General features: G+C 41.1%; 1 pseudogene; it reads left to right on the top strand.

Annotated features, from left to right (window-relative positions):
• The window catches only part of LOC149238902 (damage-control phosphatase At2g17340-like), a 58,740-nt pseudogene extending 38,154 nt beyond the window's left edge, over positions 1-20,586 (top strand).
• Positions 20,587-21,140: the final 554 nt, after the last annotated feature.

The raw sequence follows: 21,140 nt of genomic DNA, 5'->3' as shown, positions 1-21,140 counted from the left end.
CTACAATGTCGCACAGAGGCAAGTAAGATAACTCTATCAATAGCAAGGGTGTGGTTGATGCAGTGAGTCAAGGAATGAGTATGCGAGGTTCCAAAACTTCAATGGGGGAGGAAGGTGAAGGTGAGTTCTAGGTTGAAAGGGATCAGTCCCAACTTGGCTAGGAACACACCACACAGAGGACATGCATAGCTTCTAGAAGAGTAGTCGATGTGGATGCGGCAGTCCTAACATACAAGGTAAGATAAAACTAACAACACTCATAGATCAGTCAGATAAGAGTGTGACGATTGATATTAGAAGGTTCAAAGAAAGGTTTGTCTAGTGTCTGGTAGAGAAGTTGACATAGATGATGACAACATTAACAACATATGCAACACATTAACAACAACATTCATATAATTTCATGTGAATTAGTTCATACACAAGTATGTAAGTTAAAAAACATATATCATTAAGGAAACCAGAGCAGTACAACTACAATAACAACATGAAAATGTGTTGACTTTTATTATATAAATAAGTGTAAGTCACAATCATACTACACACCATGTAAACTTGCTATCCTTATCAGTAGAACGTTACAACCACATCCGCATGTTCCTCCAAAAAGATGTACTAGCTTCGTGCAGTGAATAAGCCAAGGCGCGTTACAATACTATCCAAGCCTTCTTCAATATAGTCTTAGTAGAAGGTTGGCTGAACAAAAGCCTATAAAATGCATTATGAGGGACTATTTATAGCAAAGGATGGGGTGACCCTTGACATTCCCCTTTGTGACAATTCAACTACTCTCATGACTCTTCACCTACCCTATGATTGTTACATCCAACTGTTGACACTCGACTTACACTTGATATGACTCAACATTACAATGCACATGTACTCATGTGAGACAACATGAATTGAGAAAGCCTTGCAAGACATCACTGACACTCGGTCTACTGTGGTAAGACCAATTCTTTGAAATGCTTGTGATGGGGAAGCTTGTGAGTTGATGCCAAGCTTGGTCATCAGTGATGGTATGCATGAACCTCATGGTGACATCTTGTTGAAGCAAACTCTTGCCTCCGTTGCAATCAGTGCATTGGTTTGACCCCTTCATCCAACTCGTCTACTAACATGCACATTTTCTTTTTGGGTATAGTTGAACCGGAAACATACTGATGCATAGTTTCTGTGTTGACCTTCAAGTTTGTTCTGGTGGTCATGCGCACCAACTTTCCAAAGTGCATGTCCAACCTCACCTAGACTTGTTTCTTGTCTTTGCCTTGGTGAGTGTGTTGAATGGGTCGGATTGCATGCATGCACTCAACAACAGGCATGTTGTTGGATCCTTTACATGTGATCAAAAACATTGTTCACCATGTTTGGTTTGTGTCCGCTACTGGGATGGATCCTTAACTTGTACTGGTGTAGTTTCATCCGTGAGTGCATGTTGAACCCACTGTTATTCTTGTTCCTACTGCAACTCATTGGATAGTTTGTGTAGCTTCATGCTCTTCCTGAGATATTGCTTCAACACTTGCAACTCCTTTTTTGTTCCATATTCTACCTTCACGCAATCTTCATGTCACTCCGTCACTTCATAGTCTGAGCCTCTAAATTTTCTTTAATTATTAGTGGATCTGCTTGATCTTGCAACTTTGCTCCGCTGCTATGTTGTCAACAGCTTTCCACTTGCATCCACTGTGTTCGTTGCTTTCGTTGCATTCAGTATGATGCCTTCAATTGTTGTTCATGATGCTACTTGCTGTGATGTTGTTGCTTGATGTCCTTATCCATGAACAACTTGATGTCTTCGTGAGTAGGTAAGCCCATGGAAACTTGATCGACTGCATCCCCAAGTGTTCTCTAAATAGTGTCTTCATCTCTACTCTCTTGGAAACCATCGTACTTGTACTCATGAGACGAAGATTAACACCTGTGATACCTAGAGATATGGCAACACTCATAGCAAGAAATATGTCAGTCGAAAACCAAAATGAGCATGAGAACTAACCTGCAACATACTTGGGTGAATGATCATGAAGGTTGCGCAATTTCGGTCAGGAGGTCAGGAGATCAACTGCCAAGAAAGCATAAGGCACATTCCGGCTTGCTGGGAAACTTACTGACTGCTGGAAGTGAAAAATCTACAATCCAGTTGGGGTAGTTGGTTGCAGGGGTTGCGAAATATGTGATTCCAATTGGGAAATACTACTGGCCTAGGGATAGATTTGTGCAAATTTTTGTGCTAGGTAGGCACTAACCTCTAGAAATGTGCAATTTAGTCTAAGAGGCCAATGCCAAGCCAAATTGTGAAAATTTGGAGGGGAAGGTGAGCCTTCCTTCTCTAGATTGCACAATGCAGCCTTGGCAAAGGCAGAGACTGGGCCAAGGTTGGCCCAACTCACCAACGGGTAGCTGAAATAAATTAAGTCAATGAAATGCATGGTGACACTAAGTGATAGTAGAAGTGATAAACAATGCATGCAAAACATGAATGAAATATTGAGAAAATAGATTAACATGGATATGGGTGAGGTCGTTCACTGGTTGGGCAAGCGTCTGTGCAAAACAGTTTCATGCATGTGACAATAGTGAGATAGCAATGAAAATTGAAACAAATCTAGGACAAGCTAGAATATATGTAAATGACAATAGGCGTTCAAAGAAATCAAGAAAACAATACTCATACAAGAGAAAACCCAAAAAGCAACAGAAATGCAACACAAGGAATGGGAAGCGAGCTTACCCCAAAATAGCCGAGATCAAAGTGCCAGCTACTACTAGATGTGATGTGGGATGTCAGAGCTACAAGGTTGATGTGAGGAATGAGCTCTGCAACATCCAATTGATAAGTTTTGATAACATCGCGGTTATGACGTGCATGCAACAAATCTAGGGGAAGTGACACTTGGAGGGAGGTTTCTGAATTTCTCCTTCCATGTAACCTCCAACTGATAAACATAGATCCCTAAAGCAAGGGATGTCTTTGCATGATTCCTTGGGAGAAGTAGCCTTGCATGCAAATATTTTTTCTTGGTCCCGGAAGGAATCGGTCAACTCAGCTGCACATGCAAGCGATTGCTCGACTGATAGAGAAAATTGTACATTTCTAACTATTAGCTGGGCTGACTACCCAAGGGGATTGCACAATTTCTAGGCCCAACAATTGATTGCTACCCAGATTTGCAAAAATCTTGGGATGAACTAACTTTTGATGGGAAAATTTGTGTAATTCCTCCTAGGAGGGTTGGATGGTAGGATTGCACAATCTAGGAGACCAATAGGCTATCAGAGGGAATTGCGTAATTCTTGGATGGAACTGCTGGTTTCCCTCAATAAATTCACAAATTTCACTAGGAAGTTGCTCAGCCTGTAGCTGGGCCTAGTCCATATGAACAACCTGTGAAAAAAAAAAATAAAACTATGATCGATAGGTTGCCTTTGAGCAAGAAAGACACTGAAGCTTGATGACTTGACGAAGCAAGGCAAGCTACTATGAAGGTTGGTAGGGAGGCTCCAAAACAGGCTAAGGCAAAATTTTTGGAGGGTGGTTGTAGCTACTACAACAAGTGTGTAGATTACAGGAAAAAAATAATATTACCTGATGATGAAAGTGAAAAGAATTATATGAATGTTTCTTAAGGAAAATATGAATGCATTGAAACCATTTTTCAGAAATGGAGTCAAGAAGAGATAAGGTTCTACTACCAAGTAATATGGCAGAAAGAAAGTGAGGAATATGAAGTGCAAGAAGTAAAACAAGAAGATAGTTTGAATATGCAATGTTGTCGTAGCATTCCATGGTTGAATGAATATTTGAAGAGGAAAGTGTAGTAGACAAGATCAGATTATGTTTCGGCAAAAATTCAAGAAAATTCAAATAAAAATTGTAACAACAGAAAGTAAATAAATATGGAGCCTACAACAAGAATGAATGAAGCAATTTCAAGGATATAAAATTTGGGAGAAGAGAAAAAAAATGCAAAATTGTGAAAGTCTTGAGTCATTGTAAGCCTAGCTGAGACATAGACCAACAGACATGTTTGAGTGATAATTGAGTCAATTTCTATTGTAATCCTAACAGACATAGTTGCGTCATATTGAGTCATATGGTCATAATTAAGGGGGAGTGTTAGAAATTTAATTATTCCCACATGAGGAGTTGGAAAAAATTACAGAGTTAGTTAACTGAGCATTGAGTCAAGTCAAGTTAAGTGAAAGATGAACTTACTGTGTGGTTTCATGTCAAGTTATTTTAAGTGAGTCACTAGTCAAAAAGGTTTAAATACCCTTCATCGAGTTCATTGTAATAAATCAGGTTTTTGTGTGATGAATACAAGTGCTGCAATTCGTGACTTTTGTGTGTGAATTTGTGTTTTGTCTCCTTTGACTTTATAATAATTGATTCAATTGTCTTCTCTATTTATTATTGTCGATAATCCTTAATTCAATTACAAAACATTATCCTACACTATGAGATTGCATGCATCTAATGCAACCATTGTATCATGGTTGTAATGACTTGTTAGAATGTAGCACTCCTAGTAGACACTACTCTGGAGTATGTTTTAGGAAAGCCATTACTTTCAAAATTCCTTTAGAGCTTAACTGTTGTATTTTGAATATGATATGAAGGGGTTCCTTTGTGAAAATAAAGCTTCAGGATGGTGTCACTAGCCTCGTCATCACCCCTATGCTAGGTGTTATCACTCAGAGTTTTTCCCTAGAAGTTATCAAAGAAGGAATAGTCTAAGGTAACCACAAACCTAATCTTTTAGACTCGGGTTCTAGCCAACCTAAGTCCAAAGAGGGCTCTCTCTTTATAATTTAACTTTGTTTTTGGGTAAGATTTCAGGCTAGTTCTTAATGCTCATGATTGTTTGCTTTGATTGGGTGGTGTAATTAAGCAAACAAATGGGCAGAGAAAGTATTCAAGCCATTGGGCTATGGAGTCAATTAGGAGTGGTTGAACTGGATCTGATCAATAACTAAGGTAAGAGTGCACAAGGTAGGCTAGCACAACAAAAGAAAATTTTTAGGTTCAAATGGATGAAGTAGTCCTAACAAGAGCTGTTGTGGAGGTAAATCCTCTCTGCGGACAGAGACGATCCCTACTAGCCCAGACCGGGTCTAGCAACAATCACACAATGCTATCACGCAAGTTCCTAATTGCAAATAAGAAGTGGATGGTGAGAACCTACTTGGATTCCAACACTAGTGTTCGTAGAAGAGATATCGCCCTCGTTCCTTTGCTTTGGCCAGTCACGATCCCCACGATCTCCATGATGGGATACCTGTACATGTAAAGAACAACACGAAAACAAGCATAAAATCTAGTAGATGCAATTATATATCAGTCAGAAAAGATATAACTCAACATCAAACATAAGACAATGAGAGTGGAACCATAATGATAGTCATCTATTATTAATAAATAACAAAGAAGAATACAACCACTGTTCTGACGTCAAATCCTCCTTTGGCTGGGTAGTCAGCTACACAAGTCTTGCAAAGCTTGTTGGGATGAGGAACAAGCCTCTCTCTCTTTGGGTGACAAGAATCTCCTTACTTAGATTTGGCCTTATGGGTGCAAAGAAGGCTCTTGCAGCTTCAAACTCTCTATCACTATGCTAGAACTGGAACTATTGTAACTATGACTAGCTTGGTCAAGGCATAGAGGCAAGCTTTTATAGATAGAGAAGAAAGAGATAGGATCAACCACATTATTCATGGGGTTGCCTTTATCACTTGGAAACTTCCATGAAAGGTGGAAAGCCACTTTCCTTTACACGGAGATTCGAAGCCAAACCATCCTAGCTCAACATAGATTCAGTTGGTGAATGGGTTGAAGAGAACCTTCGGAAGCTTGTTGGTTAAAAACTTTACTCAATTCGATTGGCACGAGTGCGACTCTGAGACAGAGCGCCAATGGCGCACCCTTTTTAGAGGATTTCCCTCATTGGCGCGGGCAGTGAACTGTGGACCCGCGCTAATGAAAAAAGAGTTGTTTTCATGGGTATTTTGCAGGAGATGTCTTCAGGGCATATGAAGCTCATACTTAGAGGAATATGATGCAAGTGGTTCCAGGTCATGTCACTTCTCATAGGTCCCGGAATGAGTCCTCCAGTGTGTGGGAGAGGGGTAACAAGGACGGTGACAAACGGTGAAAAATTGATGTGTAACAGATGCCCCCTAAAGCATGAGGCCCAAGAGAGAGAGGGGTGAAATGCTTTACAAGAACATGCGTGACTGAAAACACGGCCGCCGAAGAACCTGCGTAAAGAAGTACAACTGATATCTCAAGTACATGATGTATGTGGTATGGGCGCAGCCATCCATAATAGAGTATATAATAATCTAGATCCAAGGCATGGACGCAGCCATACAAAGAGGATCAAAACGTAGACTCAGGCATGGTCGCAGCCATCCAGTGAATGAGTCATGTAATGATCATAACAAGCCACAAATCGCAGCCTGGATTCCAATAGACAAAATCCAGGGTCTTGCGCTCCATCTCGACCCGAACAAAGTACAAGTTCAAACATGCAAATACATGAGTTGAAGTCGAACATGCATGAACATCATCTGATTACCAGTCAATAATGAAAACTGTTAACAGACGCAAGAGGTACCACCAATAATGACAATGGTCCTCAAGGTACTATAGGTACAATCTACGACAGGTGAATCAATGAGCTGGCGTCGAACACCCATAGAATCATTCAATCAGAGGACAATGATGAAAACCTCTTGTCGAACACAAAGAACCTGCCATTGAGGCATGCAGGCTCCAAGGCACCAGAAGAGAGTCTCTAGATTAGCTTCCTGGATAATGAGCTGAAGTCGACAGGAAGTGACCTTGATCAAAGGTGGGCCATAGTGTTTCCCACATCATTGACACGAGATAGAGGAAGAATGTTGTGGTGAATCAAAATTATGTGAGGTATCAGAGGGAGGTTTTAATTTTGCAGAGGTCAACTTCTCTTGAACATATCGGCGGCACGACAGTGGACTTGGCAGTATTTGACATTAAATGATCAAGGGTCATGTTGACAAGGCAATGAGCAGATGAGAGGTCAAACATGATAACCCAAACCCACGGAGGCTAGTGTAAAACAAGATGAGAGGTTCCCACCCAGACACGAATGCAGACAAGTGCCATGTTCAAGAGCGACATACTGCCGACACGACAATAATTATGGATCCATTTTCCCCACCATTTCTGGCGAGTACCCCAGTTATTTTTAACAATCTTGACGGGGATAGCATATGCTTGTGAGGCATCATTCCGACGAGATCCGATGTCATCAGGTTTTAACGAGCCTGACAAAGGAAGAACTCAATGTCTTTTCATGTTTAGAGAGTTTGAACAGACAACAGAAAAGAAAACTCCAGGGGTGTCCTTTTTCGTAAAGTTGTGTCTCGTGAACCCGAAAAAGTATAAAACAATGCTCGAAAGAACCGCCCGATCATTATGATCGAGGAGTACTTTTCATATGTAGTGACATCGACTTGAAAAAGTAAAAAAGCGATCGATATCACGTCGTTTCGTAACCATTAATGAGCCTGAAACGACAAGGGCCCGACGATCATTTCATATTTACACGGTCGGAAAAGAGTGTAAAGACAACCGCCTCTTATTTACATTTAACGAGTCAAGAGGGGTAGCTCGAAGATCTTTTCGTCTTTAAACGGTTGGAAAAGAGCTGAAAGTAGACCTCCATTTTTATTCTCTTTAACGAGTCAAAAAGGGAAAATACTCGGCAATATTTTCATATTTTACGAGTCAGAAAAGAACTTAAAGGAGACTCGTCCTAGAGGAACGAGTGGTATAAAGGGTAGCAACTAGTTCTGACAATGGTGGAACTGCTCAAAACATGTAATGGTCAAGAGGTTGGCTAATAAAATAACTCATCGCTGTGGTTCCTCAGGAAAGGATAAAAAACCAAGTGAAAGCATATGATCAGCTAAAGAGATGGTGTCGATGGAATGAAACAACCAAGGCTCATCTAGAAAAATGTAGTGGATAGGCGGCAATCATAAGATGTAAATCAGGTATGGGTTCATTTTTACACAAGCTTGAACCATGGAGAACTCTGCTTGGATTTAGTTTCATGTTTACACAAGCTTGAAACGAAAAACTATGCTTGGTATCAGTTCGCATGCCCCGAGGTACATGCCCCCCAAGCTTCATTGCATTCAACAAAGTGGAAGGAATGAAGGTTCACTCTCGAGATCTATGAAAGACTCGACTTGTATTTTACGAGATCTTAATCAAAAGACTCGATTTGGAAAGGGAGCTGTTTCATTTTTTTAATGAGGTTGACACAGTAAAAGAACTATCCTCATAACCCTTGTTTCATTTTTAACGAGCTTGACACAATATCAGGAACTATGCTCGAGACTCTTTGTTTCATTTTTTAATGAGCTTGACACAAGACAAGGAACTATGCTCCGACACCTAGTTTCATTGTTTAAGGAGCTTGACACAGGGAAACGAACTATCCTCCAACCAGACCCAATTTCATTTTTTAAGGAGCTTGACATAGGAAAGCGAACTATGCTCTTCCCGAACTTCATCATAATGAATAGAAAGTCGGGGCTTCCAATATTGCCACTCCCGGTGGAAGGGAAACATCTTGGAAGTCAGGGCCCAATGCCCCCAGGACACTACGCACGATGGCGGCATCACTGGATCCAGGCATGGGATAGGTGGCCACATAGTTGATCTATGGTGGGGTAGATGTAACTCGTGGATGAAAACTAGGAGGGGACGACAACGGCGCAGGAGGCATCGGGGGGCTAACAAATGACACTTGATCGATAGTCACAATTCTTCCATCATGTGGAAAGAAAACCACACGGAAAAGCGAAGAAACGAGGGCCCCCATGGCGTAAACATAGTCGCGACCAAGGAGAAGACTAAAGTCTAAAACACCTTGGGTAACCAAGACGTCTATATAGACGGTTTTGCCTCCCAAAGTAATAGGGAACTTCGGGAGAACTCCTAGAGATGGACAGGCTCCTCCGTCGAAGGCCAACAGATTCTGAGTGACTGGCCCAAGCTGCGGGGAACCTAAAGCTTGCCAAGTAGTGTATGGCATAAGACTGACAGACGCCCCTTCATCCAAAACAGTGCCAGGTACTGCCTTAGCACAGGCATGTACTATGATCTGGAAAGGCATATGGGATGGAAGGTGACCGGCGATCAGGCTTTTCCAATCAAAGGAAGCGACCAGACTACTTGGTGGGGGAATCGTATGATTTCCCCCATGTGCTAAAGGAACCGAAGGAGAACCTTCGGGAGCAGCTGGGTTAGGAGAGTCATTTCGGGACTCAGGAGAATCTGAAGAGACGAGAAGAATATGGGCGTGATTCTCTTCCGAACCAGAGTGAGCGAGCGGCGAACTCGAGTCGACACTCTTTCCGACCAATGGTTGGTCTGGAATAGGCTGGGGACAACCGGGTTCAGGAAGAGGGGCCTAGACAAGAGAAGAATTTGAAGCAATCTCTTTGTCAGCAGGGGGACGATTGGTAGCTGCAGAGAGACGTCGATATCCAACGGGTAGTTGGGGTGAAGAAGCTGTAAGACATGCCAAAACACCGGAGGCTTTATCCATGAGCGGACAAAGGTGAAGGGGATGATTGCCTTCACAAAGACTACAGGGGATTCGAATCTTCCCTTTCTCCTTACCTTTGTGAGTCGATAGGGGAACATCACCGTGAGCCTCAGTGGATGATGAGGGGCGGGCCGGATCATGAGACTATACTTCTAAGACCCTGGGGATGCCAGGACAATCATGAAGAAGATGGTCCCCCTTGCATAATCTACAAGGAAATTTGACCTTCTGCGGAGGAGCAGAAGGTGGCCCGACTTCAAGTGTACTCGGAGTAAGAGTTGTACTTCTAGCCTCTCCCTTGGGAGCCTTCTTCTTCTTCGTCTTCTTCTTCTTCTTCTTAGCCACCGGGTTACTCGAATCGAGACTTTCACCAGGTGAAGTAGAAGATGAGGACGCAGAAGTAGGCATAGAAGGGGAGAGGTCCACCTTAGAATCAACATGATGTTGTTCAGGTGGAGGGTTGGATTGACTAGACGGTGAGACGGCAGGGACCAAAGAGGTTGAGAACAACCAAACCGGCAACCCAATAGTTAACCCTGGGAGGGACAACGTCACCATATAAGGAGCACCAACATTTCCAAAAGGAGCGAAATGACCAGGGTTCCCGTCAGAGGGGATCCCTAGGTTGGTGAACCCCGGAAAAGTTGCCATCGAGATCGAAAAGAAGCCTACTCAAGCTAACGCAAACAAGATCTAATCGGGTAAATGTGAACGCGACCGAATAAATTTAAAGACAAAGGAACTGAACTTGACCTTTTCATGTTTTAAGAGTCGAGAAAAGGACAAAAAGGTGACTCTAGTCGCCTTCGAATGTTTTGTGAGCCCGAAGTGACAAGTGCTCAAGTGAGCCTTTTCTTTTAAGGAGTCCGAAAAGGATCAAAAGTGACTACTGTGGAGAGACTAGGCAAAGCGTTTACCAAACAAATTCGTAAAACTGCATATACACCTTGGCAGTCATATGAAAACCAAGGACTTCTCGTACGACAGTCAATCTTCCCGAATGTTGTGTTCGGTGCATTACGGCTTGTAAGGTGGCAGACACGGCTTCCTGTGGATAAAGGATGATAACCTAGTGGGGTCTCCCCCATATACGTGACGGTACGTGGGAGCTCAAGTCCGTGCTAGACCACTATCGAGTCACAAAAGGAGGAATCACCCAACCGTAGTGTGAAACAACAGTGGCTGGTTTTAACAACGTCAGAGCACGTCTCTAGCCTAGACCTCTAATTAGTGAGCGTTATGTTCCAATGCGTTTTTAAGTTCATTCAGTTCATTTTATGATTGATCTTTAGTTAAGTTTCAATTTCCAGGTCCTACCGTATGTCATCTCCCACAATTCCCTAAATGAAAACTATATGCCAAAGAATATCATTTCGTTCGATGAATACTAACTACGAGAGAGTTGAGAATTTTCAAACAAAATGACCACAAACAATCAAGAACCACTCTAATGCAGCTAATGAAAAATAAATGAAACTTTTCTTTGCTTTAAATCGCTTAATCAATGAAAAACTTCTAATTTCAATTAACTAATGCAACACAAAAGAGATTATTCGTTTTTATTTTCAATGGCAAAATACACTAAACAAATTTTGAGAGGTAGTAACACCGATCAAAAGATCAATTTCACTCAATGAGAACACAATCGAATCCCCAAAACACCAAAACAGTCCTTCAAACCAAGAAGAAAGCACAAACAACTCTATGAGCTATGTGATCTAAGCCCAAACGAAGCCAAGGGAAACCCAAGCGAAAAAGAAACAAATCACTTGAATAACAAGAAAAAGCTTTGACAACTACTGAGCAAATGCAAAAAGTAATCACAAAGTCGACTGGACGATCAAAGAACCCAAGACTCCTACGGAAGGCTCGACGCACAAAGCCACTAGATGCCCTAGGGCTAAAAAGTGAAATCGATAGAAAGAGGCAAACACCCGAAGGATGAAGGTATAAAACCAGTAAAACAAGGATCAAACATACTCCAGTAATTGAAAAAGATGCGGCAACATACAAATCCAAGCTCAGAGGGCTTGAAGACAAGCAAACTGGAAAAGTTGACAGGCCTGGCGCGACTGTCAGGCTGCAACTCGCGCTTTTATGGGATTGGCGCGGGTTGTTTTTGAGCAACTTGCGCCAATTGGCGCGACTGTAAGGCTAAAAAGCGCGCTAATCAAGTTTTCTAAGTCAAAAACAAAAGCAAGCAACTCAGGGCTTGAAGACAATATCTAGGCAAACCAGGAAGCAAGAAACAGCAAGAAATCCAACCCAGAAAGCTATCTAAGCAACCAAACGAGAAACCAAAGAGACAAGACTCCCCAACGGAGTAACCAAAATTGTTGTGGAGTTAAATCCTCTCTGCGGACAGAGACGGTCCCTACTAGCGCAGACCGGGTCTAGCAACAATCACACAATGCTATCACGCAAGTTCCTAATTTCAAATAAGAAGTGGATGGTGAGAACCTACTTGGATTCCAATGCTAGTGTTCGTAGAAGAGATATCGCCCTCGTTACTTCGCTTTGTCCGGTCATGGTCCCCACGATCTTCGAGATGGGATACCTGCACATGCAAAGAAAAACATGAAAACAAGCATAAAATCTAGTAGATGCAATTATATAACAGTCAGAAAAGATATAACTCAACATCAAACATAAGACAATGAGAGTGGAACCATAATGATAGTCATCTATTTTTAATAAATAAAAAAGAAGAATACAACCATTGTTCTGACGTCAAATCCTCCTTTGGCTGGGTAGTTAGCTACACAAGTCTTGCAAAGCTTGTTGGGATGAGGAACAAGTCTCTCTCTCTTTGGGTGACAAGAATCTCCTTACTTAGATTTGGCCTTATGGGTGCAAAGAAGGCTCTTGCAGCTTCAAACTCTCTATCACTATGCTAGAACTGGGACTATTGTAACTATGACTAGCTTGCTCAAGGCATAGAGGCAACCTTTTATAGATAGAGAAGAAAGAGATAGGATCAACCGCATTATTCATGGGATTGGCTTTATCACTTGGAAACTTCCATGAAAGGTGGCAAACCACTTTCCTTTCTATCGAGATTCGAAGCCAAACCATCCTAGCTCAACATAGGTTCAATTGGTGAATGGGTTGAAGAGAACCTTCGGGAGCTTGTTGGTTAAAAACTTTACTCAATTCGGTTGGCGCGAGTGCGACTCTGAGACAGAGCACCAATGGCGTGCCCTTTTTAGAGGATTTCCCTCATTGGCGCGGGCAGTGAACTGTGGACCCGCGCTAATGCAAAAAGAGCTTTTTTCATGGGTATTTTGCAGGAGATGTCTTCAAGGCATATGAAGCTCATACTTAGAGGAATATGATGCAAGTGGTTTCAGGTCATGTCACTTCTCACAAGTCCCGAAATGAGTCCTCCAGTGTGTGGGAGAGGGGTAACAGGGACGGTGACAAATGGTGACAAATTGTTGTGTAACAAGGGCAAAGGGCAATGAAGAATCCTTTACTATGGACCAAAGGGGGGGTAAACTATGGAAGTGAGGGAGCAATTAAGGATTCCCAGACCAATATAGTTTTGAAGAAAACATATATAAAGCAAGCAGTTAAAACAGATAGCATTTAATCTAATTTTGAGATATCATTCCTTGTTTACTTTTCAGATTTCATAAGAAACACATGTGAATATTTATAACATCAAGAGAAAACAATATTTAAAACATGAAGAGATAATACTTGTTTGTTTCAATTGTCCACAAGAATCCAGTGAAATGTCCTTAGCTTTATTTCATAGCCAGCAAAACCAGTCTGGTCTTGAATACAAAAGCTCCTTGGCTCAATATAAAATGTCTATAGAAATGTATTCTAATCCACCCTAATTACTTCAATTAGTGAAGTATTTATACAAAAAATGATACAAAATATCTCATAACAATATGAGATTTATTATAGGAAACAAAAAATATCTTCAACACGGAGATAGAGACAGATGGAGAACTGTTTACTTGCTATCCCTTTTGTTGTGACTGTGCAGGCTGTTGTAATTAGGATTTGGCTCTTTCAGGTGCTCTATAGTTGTGCGCTGGAATCACTTTATATATTCTACCTATTGATACTCTTTACTTGTTCTTCCTTGATCCTTTTTTACCTATTTTACCTGGAAGCCATGTTTTATAATGTAGATTTACTGCAGTAACTTTATAGTAAATATAAAAGTTTTGTCCACCATTCATTGTCAGGTAATTTCATACTTATCATCTTTCTGTATATTTTGTCAGCTTATATATAATTAGCAAAATTTGGCTTGGTGGTAAACAAGTGCTTCACCTCATGCTCTATGAAAAATAGATTTTCAAGACTATCATATAATACCTTGCTAGTGGGCAGAGCTTTTACCCCTGAAGTACTAGTTTGGCTACCGACCAACATGTTCAATATTTAAATGTAATCACTTAGAGTCATTAGCTTGTCATTTATTACCGTAGGACTGGGGAGTCCTTTTTCTGTCAAAATGCCATACTTTGTCATAAAGTTGTCAATATTAGTTTGAATGCTTTGGCACTTTTTCTCCAAATTGAGCATCAAGTTCCTTTTGGTGAGAACCTTCTTGATTTCTATGATTGTTGTTGTTCTATCTTCTATTTCTAGTTCATCAAGCTGATACCTATTTTCACTGTTTAGGAATGTTATCAATTGATTGGCTTCTTCAGGTTTATCTCCCAATTCTTCCATTGTTTTGTGGATTACTTCTATGGCCACTTTGACTAGTTCAGTCTGTTCAAAAATAAGTTGAATAGATGGCCAAACATCATTTATGGAATCAATTATGTTGGCCCAAAGAATTTCTTTCATGTCTCCAAGTGGTTGTTGCAATGTCAATTCCTTTTCAAGGACTCTAATTCTTTCTCCCATTCTTTGATTCTTTTGAGATTCCTCTTTCTATTGTATTTGTGCAAGTTTACAATTAGTTTCTAAACTTGACACTTGTTTGACTCTAAGTTTCTTAAGGGACTTTATTCTGGTATCTTTGGCCTGTGAAGAGGCCCTTTCTAACTGGAATTTCACTGATATATTATTTAGTGAATTTTGGAGTTGGTGAGCTACAATCGCTTTGCTAGTCAAGGTGGAATAGACCATTTCCCCAGTCTGCTTGTGTATCTATTTGGTCAATAGGATGGATATCCTTTGCCAATACTTCAAAATTGTTTTTAAGATAATCTGCCATTGATCTAGGTTGTTGTGTAGTTGGTTTAAAAAAACTCATCTGCATCTTACCTTCCTTTATGTCAAAGCTTGACATTAGCCTTGTCTGATTTGTTGGAGCCATTTTTAGGTAGTGTGCATAACTTTGGGCCTTTAACCTTTCATTTCTTGCCTTGATTTATTTGTATTTCTCTTTTAAGTCCTGGCCCTGGCCACTTGGAGCTCTAAAGGAGGATACTTGCATGCTGTGTTATCTTTCCAACATTTGAGCCTATGAGGTGGAAGGTTCTTGTGTACCTCCTGAAGGAGTGGGATGAATGCTTTCTTCTCTTTCTGCACTTGTAGTCCCTGTTGTCTCCTCAGTATACTCCTATTCTGAGAATGTGTTTAGCCTTTTCCTCTTGACATAGGTCTGAGCAACAGGTCTACTAGAAGGAGTGGCCTCCTCTCTATCTCTTTTAAGGTTCCCCTCATTTAGAAGAGTTTGTAAAATAAGAGGATTGTTAATGATTTGTTCTAATTGAGCAAGTTCCTCTGAAATCGTAGGTTGTTCTGATTCCTCTGGCTGCTCTGATGGTCCTGCTTCTATTGTTTCCCCACTGTGTCCTTGTGATTTCCTTTGAGATTGGTATTCTCCTGGAACCTGTACAAATGAATCCTCATCAAGTATTCTTTCTAAATCAAACAATACATTATCGACAGCAACCTTTGTGCTATCTTAGTCTACCAAAGTGTTTTCCACCCATTCAAGTTGATTAGCATACTGTTTAATTTCAGGAATCTTGTGGTGGATGTAAGGAGATAATTTGTTTTTCTGTCTTCTATTATAGATGACATCAAAGGGGTCATAATTCCAGATGAAACTTTTTTTGAGTTTGAGCCCTTGAAGAATTTCATCTACAACCCTTCCAGCTTCTCTATTGTTACACACAAAGGGGCCTAGCTGGTATTTTATCCTAAGTTGAGCTTTCTTCTTGGCTTTCACAAAATGCACTTCATCAGAGTTGATTATTTTCTTGTAGTACTCCAGGGAAAATAACCTCATGGGGAGGTATCTTGGTAGTTTGTTTGGTGGCAATTCACAGCCATATATCCTAATTTCTATGTGGTTTTGGTATAAACACCAATCTCCCACTTTGTACTATTTGGATAGATGAAGGACCCTCCTGATATCTACATTGATTCTTGGAGGAGGACTTCCTATCAGCATGGTAGCCACTTGATGTAGAAATAGATCTATAAAATCTATATAGGGATTTGGAGATTCATATTTGTGGAACAGAGGGGTCCAAAAGACCATTGATCTAAGATTTACCATGGTGTCAAGCTTCTAAATAGGGAAGGGAAATTTGTCAGCTTGATAGTAAAGAAAGAGATGGTATAACACTGCTGAGTATTTAAATACTCTCTCATTTTCCAACTTCATGAACTAGTCATGAATTTTGTCTGAGATGAATTTTGCATAGTCAAACATGATGATAGGAAGCTACCCAAGGGTGAAAATAGACATGTAGGAAAAAGTAATCTCATCTACATATTCACTAGTGTAACCTAGAATGTTGGATATCATTGATATGATGTCTTTGCCAAGATGAGAAAAGAAGCATGACATGTAAGGAGGGGGGTCCTTTGATTTGGGTTTTTCTTCTACAATGAAATTCTAGAGTATTTGAGCACTCTTGGAACTGGGGAGCTTAGGGAATTTGTTAAGAAAGTCTGTAATGGAAAGGGGAGTGAGGCTTTGACCAATTTGCAACTGCAACATTTCATTTATGGACTCAGCGGTGATGGTTAAAAGTATTGTCTAGTCTGGGGACATCACTGCTCTTAAGGTGGGATTGTAACTCGCATGACAATAGTGAACAATTTCTGGGAAGATATGGACACTGGGGAACTAGTAAATGGACAGGTTTGATTCGTAGAGGCCTATTTTTTTGGTTCAAATACTGGTCTCTGTGCCTACAGTATAATTTCAATGGGGATTCTTCAAAAATGATGTCTTTAATCTGAAAGTCCTTGTATGCCAGGGGAAGATGATCTAAGTCCCTATGAGGAGTAGTGTGATGCAGGAAAGTGTTCCCTCTACAGACAGAGGCAACCCCTCTAGCCCTAGAGTGGGTCTAGTCACAGCAAGGACAAAACAACAATTAATTCCCTTAAATAGTCATCGTTGGAGGCCTACCTCAAACTAGTGGTTGATGAAGTTCCATTGCACTGCTCCAGCTTCTATTTCCTTCTCCTTAATGAGAGATCAACCTAAAACACCACAAATAAACAACAGAGCACGTAACCGAGAAACAATAATGATCTATTTACTCACAAAGTCAAGAAGTGATGACCTATCAAGTAAATTGCATACAAGAGATAGGAAATCATCATTGATTGTATTAATAATAAATCGAGAGCAAGGATTACAACCAAGTCTTGACATCACATGTCTTCTCATAGGGTCCAAACAGTGTGTTTCTTCAAGCATTCACTCTCAAAGATGGGTCTCCCAAACAAAAATACATCTCTCTCTCATTCACAAGCTTTAAAACAAGGTAAAGGGCACTCCACACCTTCTTGCAAACTATATAGTGATCCCACACTTGTCACACTCACACCAAAACTATCTACCAAACTCAAAAGTAGCAGCAGCATTGTACAACCAAAAGAACTAGCAGATGATAGCAATGGTGAGTGATTTTATAGGAGAAGGAGTCTCCATGAAATGAGGCAGAGGGAGCTTATCCTCACGGCAAGCAGCACAAAATATGGAACTACCATGCCAGAGGGGGAAAGGCGACCCAAACTGACCTAACAACTAGGTCTAGAGACATCTAGAAGGCCGACTGTTGGAATGAATTCACCCAATCTGGATCGTTGTTGGTCGCTAACTAAGCTTTAACATCGACATCACTAGGAAGCAATGTATTTAGACCAACTGTTGCTAAAGATAGCTAATAGCATCACGCCGGGGCATGAAATCTTATCCTTGCTAGAAACAGGTGTACTCCCACGATGGGGTCACGACAGGACTCTTTATGACAGGGGTCCATCACATATATTAAATGCATTCTCATGACAAGGTAGAAAACTTAGGAAAAGAGAGTCAATTGGCAACATAAGAGAGCATGAGCATGTTTTAATGGACACATGACACAGTAAAAGGACTGGGGTGAAGGCAGTGACAAATTACTGTGTAACAGATGCCCCCTAAAGTATGAAGCCTGAGAGAGTGGGAGGGGTGAAATGCTTTATGAAACTGTCTAAACTAGAACACCACCTAGAAGAACCTACAGTCGCAAGTACAACTGATATCTCTGATAGTGAAATACATGTAGTCTAGGTGTGGGTGCAACCATCCAAAAGACATACGAACTTGGTCTGTGGTATGGATGCAACCACCCAGCTAGGAAGACCATGATAATGATAAAGGTATGGTTGCATCCATCCATGTAGACTCAGGTATGGTCACAACCACCATCAAAGACTCATGTATGTAATCACGAACCAATCCACGCAGCCCGAACACGTGTAATATTAGTTTGGGGTCTTTAAAACCAATTGATCATAGTACAAATTATAGCATGCGAGTAGATGTGCTGAAGTTGAGCATGATAGAATGTCACTTGATTACCGGAAAATGATGAAAACCGTTAAAAAGCGCAAGAGAAACCACCAATAATGCCAATGGCTTTCAAGGTACTGTCTAGTACAATTCACGAAGTTTGAAGAATGAGCCGAAGTTGAACACTCATAGAATCACCCAATCGAAAACCAATGATGAAAGTCGACCGTCAAGTGCGAAGAACTTGCCATTGAGACATGCAAGTCCAAGGTAGCAAAGGGGATCTCTAAATCAATCTCTTGGATAATGAGCTGGCATCAACAAGAGACGATCCGTCATAGGAGGGCCATAATGTTTCCCTCATTAATGACACGAGATAAGGAACAAGTTGTATATGGTGAAACAAAGTATCAGAGGAGGAGGTAAGGATGTGAACTACAGAAGGATTATACTCTTGAACATGTCGGCAACACGACTCCAGAGGGTGGCAGCATTCAAGTACCAAGGGATCAAAGGATTTGATGAAGACAACATGGATAAGATGGAATGAGGCTAAATGGCAACCCAAAACCGTGAAAGGCCAAATGAGAATGTATGGATATCCCAACCCGACAAGAAGCAAAAGTGTCGATGTTCAAGAGTGACTAGCTGCCACAGGTAACTAATGATGACTTCCAAATTTTCCCCCACCATTGTTGGCGAGTACCCCAATTATTTTTGAAAACAATCTTGAAAGGGATAGCATATTCTTGTAATATAAGTTCAACCTTTGGCCGAATCCAACCTAGTAATAGTTTAACGAGCCCTAGGGAGGAGAACCTCGAGTCTCATCATGGTGACGAGTCTGATGTTGTCAGGGTTTAAAGAGTCCGACATAGGTAAAAATCAGAGTCTTTTTCATGTTTAGAGAGTTTGAAAAAGACACGGAAAAGAAACTCAAGGGGGGTCCTTTTTCATAGATTTGTGTCTCTCGAGCCTGAAAAAGTATAAAACAATACTTGAGAGAACCGCCTGACTATTACGATCAAGGAGTAATTTTCGTAATTAGTGGTCTTGATCCGAAGAAGTAGAAAAGCGATCGAAGACATGTCGTTTCACAACCACTATCGAACCTGAAACGACAAAGGCCCAATGATCTTTTCACATTTATACGGTCGGAAAAGATCTCAAAGCGGACCACCTCTTATTTCATTTAATGAGTCAAAAGGGTAAACTCGGCAATCTTTTCGTCTTTTAAGTCGAAAAAGAGCTTAAATAGGACTTTGCGAAAAATATGGACCAAGTGTATACAAAATATGACATAATCCTGCCACCTGTAGTTCTGCACAAAACATGTCAAACATAAGACCCATTCGACATAAATAGATTATATATGTGGAAATATGGTCAAAAACTCAAAAACCCCTAATTAAAAATGTGAATAAATAAAAAAACCCACACCCTAAAGTGTAATTCCTAATTTCTTTCAAAAAACATTATAAAATGGGTGTGGGAATTTATATTTTTACCATTTACATTGTGCATTTTTACGTTTCGGCATTTTGGAGCACCAACCTAAGCAGGCTTCCCAAGTTGATTCCAACATCAACTATCCATGGTTCCACCTAAAGTTTTCTCCAAGTAAGTACATTCTTCCTTGCGCTGCATTTGAGTGGTTTTTTTATGCAATTTGGCATTAGGTAGGTGGCTTTAGGTGGATTTTCAAATCCGAGTCCGCCTCTCGGTCGTCACGGAAAAGCCGCTCGAGTTAGCGATGACCGAGCGTGCTGACATGCACCACCTCCATGATCGTTGTGAGAGATAGATGTACTCTCGTGACGATCGCGGGAAAAATGAACTATTGACCTTGAGCCGTCGCCACTATTTGGAAAACAGCCACGATGGTGCCGTGAAGTTGAAAGTTTTTTATAATTTATGGATTTAAACTTTTGAAAAGAGTTTTAATTCATTTTTCTTTCAATGCAGGGCAACATGGCATTTGTATGGCAAGAACGAACTCACGATATCAACGATGAGCAAGTGTTCAATGATGCTGGGTGCCGAAGATCTTTACTTGATTATGGATTACTAAAAATTTTCCTCACTCCGCATCTTTGGGCCCAAACTGACTTGTTAGAGTTGCTAATTCGTGCTTGGAACCCAACGGATGGAAAGTTAATTATCCGGGGCAAAGACATTGAGTTCAATTCTACGGATATATATTTCTTGACTGGATTGTCCCATCGCAACGAGAGGCCAATTTTACAAGGCCAATGAACTAGCAGCAAATCACTAGACATGTTGATAGCACGGGTGTGCCCTGGAGCATGTAAATCAAGATCTAGCGGGAAATTGGCGATTCCAATAGTAGAAGACCTGGTTCTCCGCTCTGTTCTATTTATGGTGATGAGGATAGTGGGATCCTAAGCCCAACATGAGGCAACAAAGACCCACCTTTGGTTGGCTCTGATTACCTTAACCCGACAACTGGGCTGAAGCAGTGACCAGTAACATGAAGAGGCAGCTCACTAAATGCTGTCACAGGGAGGCGAAGAAGTTTGGTTACGGGTCTATTTTGATCCCACTCATGCTGGAGCAAGTTCGGGCACTTCAGTTACAGGACATGGACTTAGACAGACCTAGACCACAAGAGACTCGGATCACTCGCTGAGCACATGTCATGCCATGAGGGGGTGGCGGTTGACTAGTATCATGGGGAACACTATTCCGAGAGTGGCTAGATCGCTAGATGATCTTTGTTGAGGATTGGCCATACGCAGGTATGGATTTTCGTGGAGACCCTGACATGCAGCTTCCTGTAGGTGAGCAGT

Source organism: Pinus tabuliformis, chromosome 8, assembly GCF_031772625.1.
Source record: "Pinus tabuliformis cultivar Carrire ecotype Pingquan chromosome 8, CPIR1, whole genome shotgun sequence".
Lineage (NCBI taxonomy): Eukaryota > Viridiplantae > Streptophyta > Pinopsida > Pinales > Pinaceae > Pinus > Pinus tabuliformis.
The sequence above is the reverse complement of the archived record's forward strand: the minus strand, read 5'-3'. Positions and strand labels throughout refer to the sequence as shown.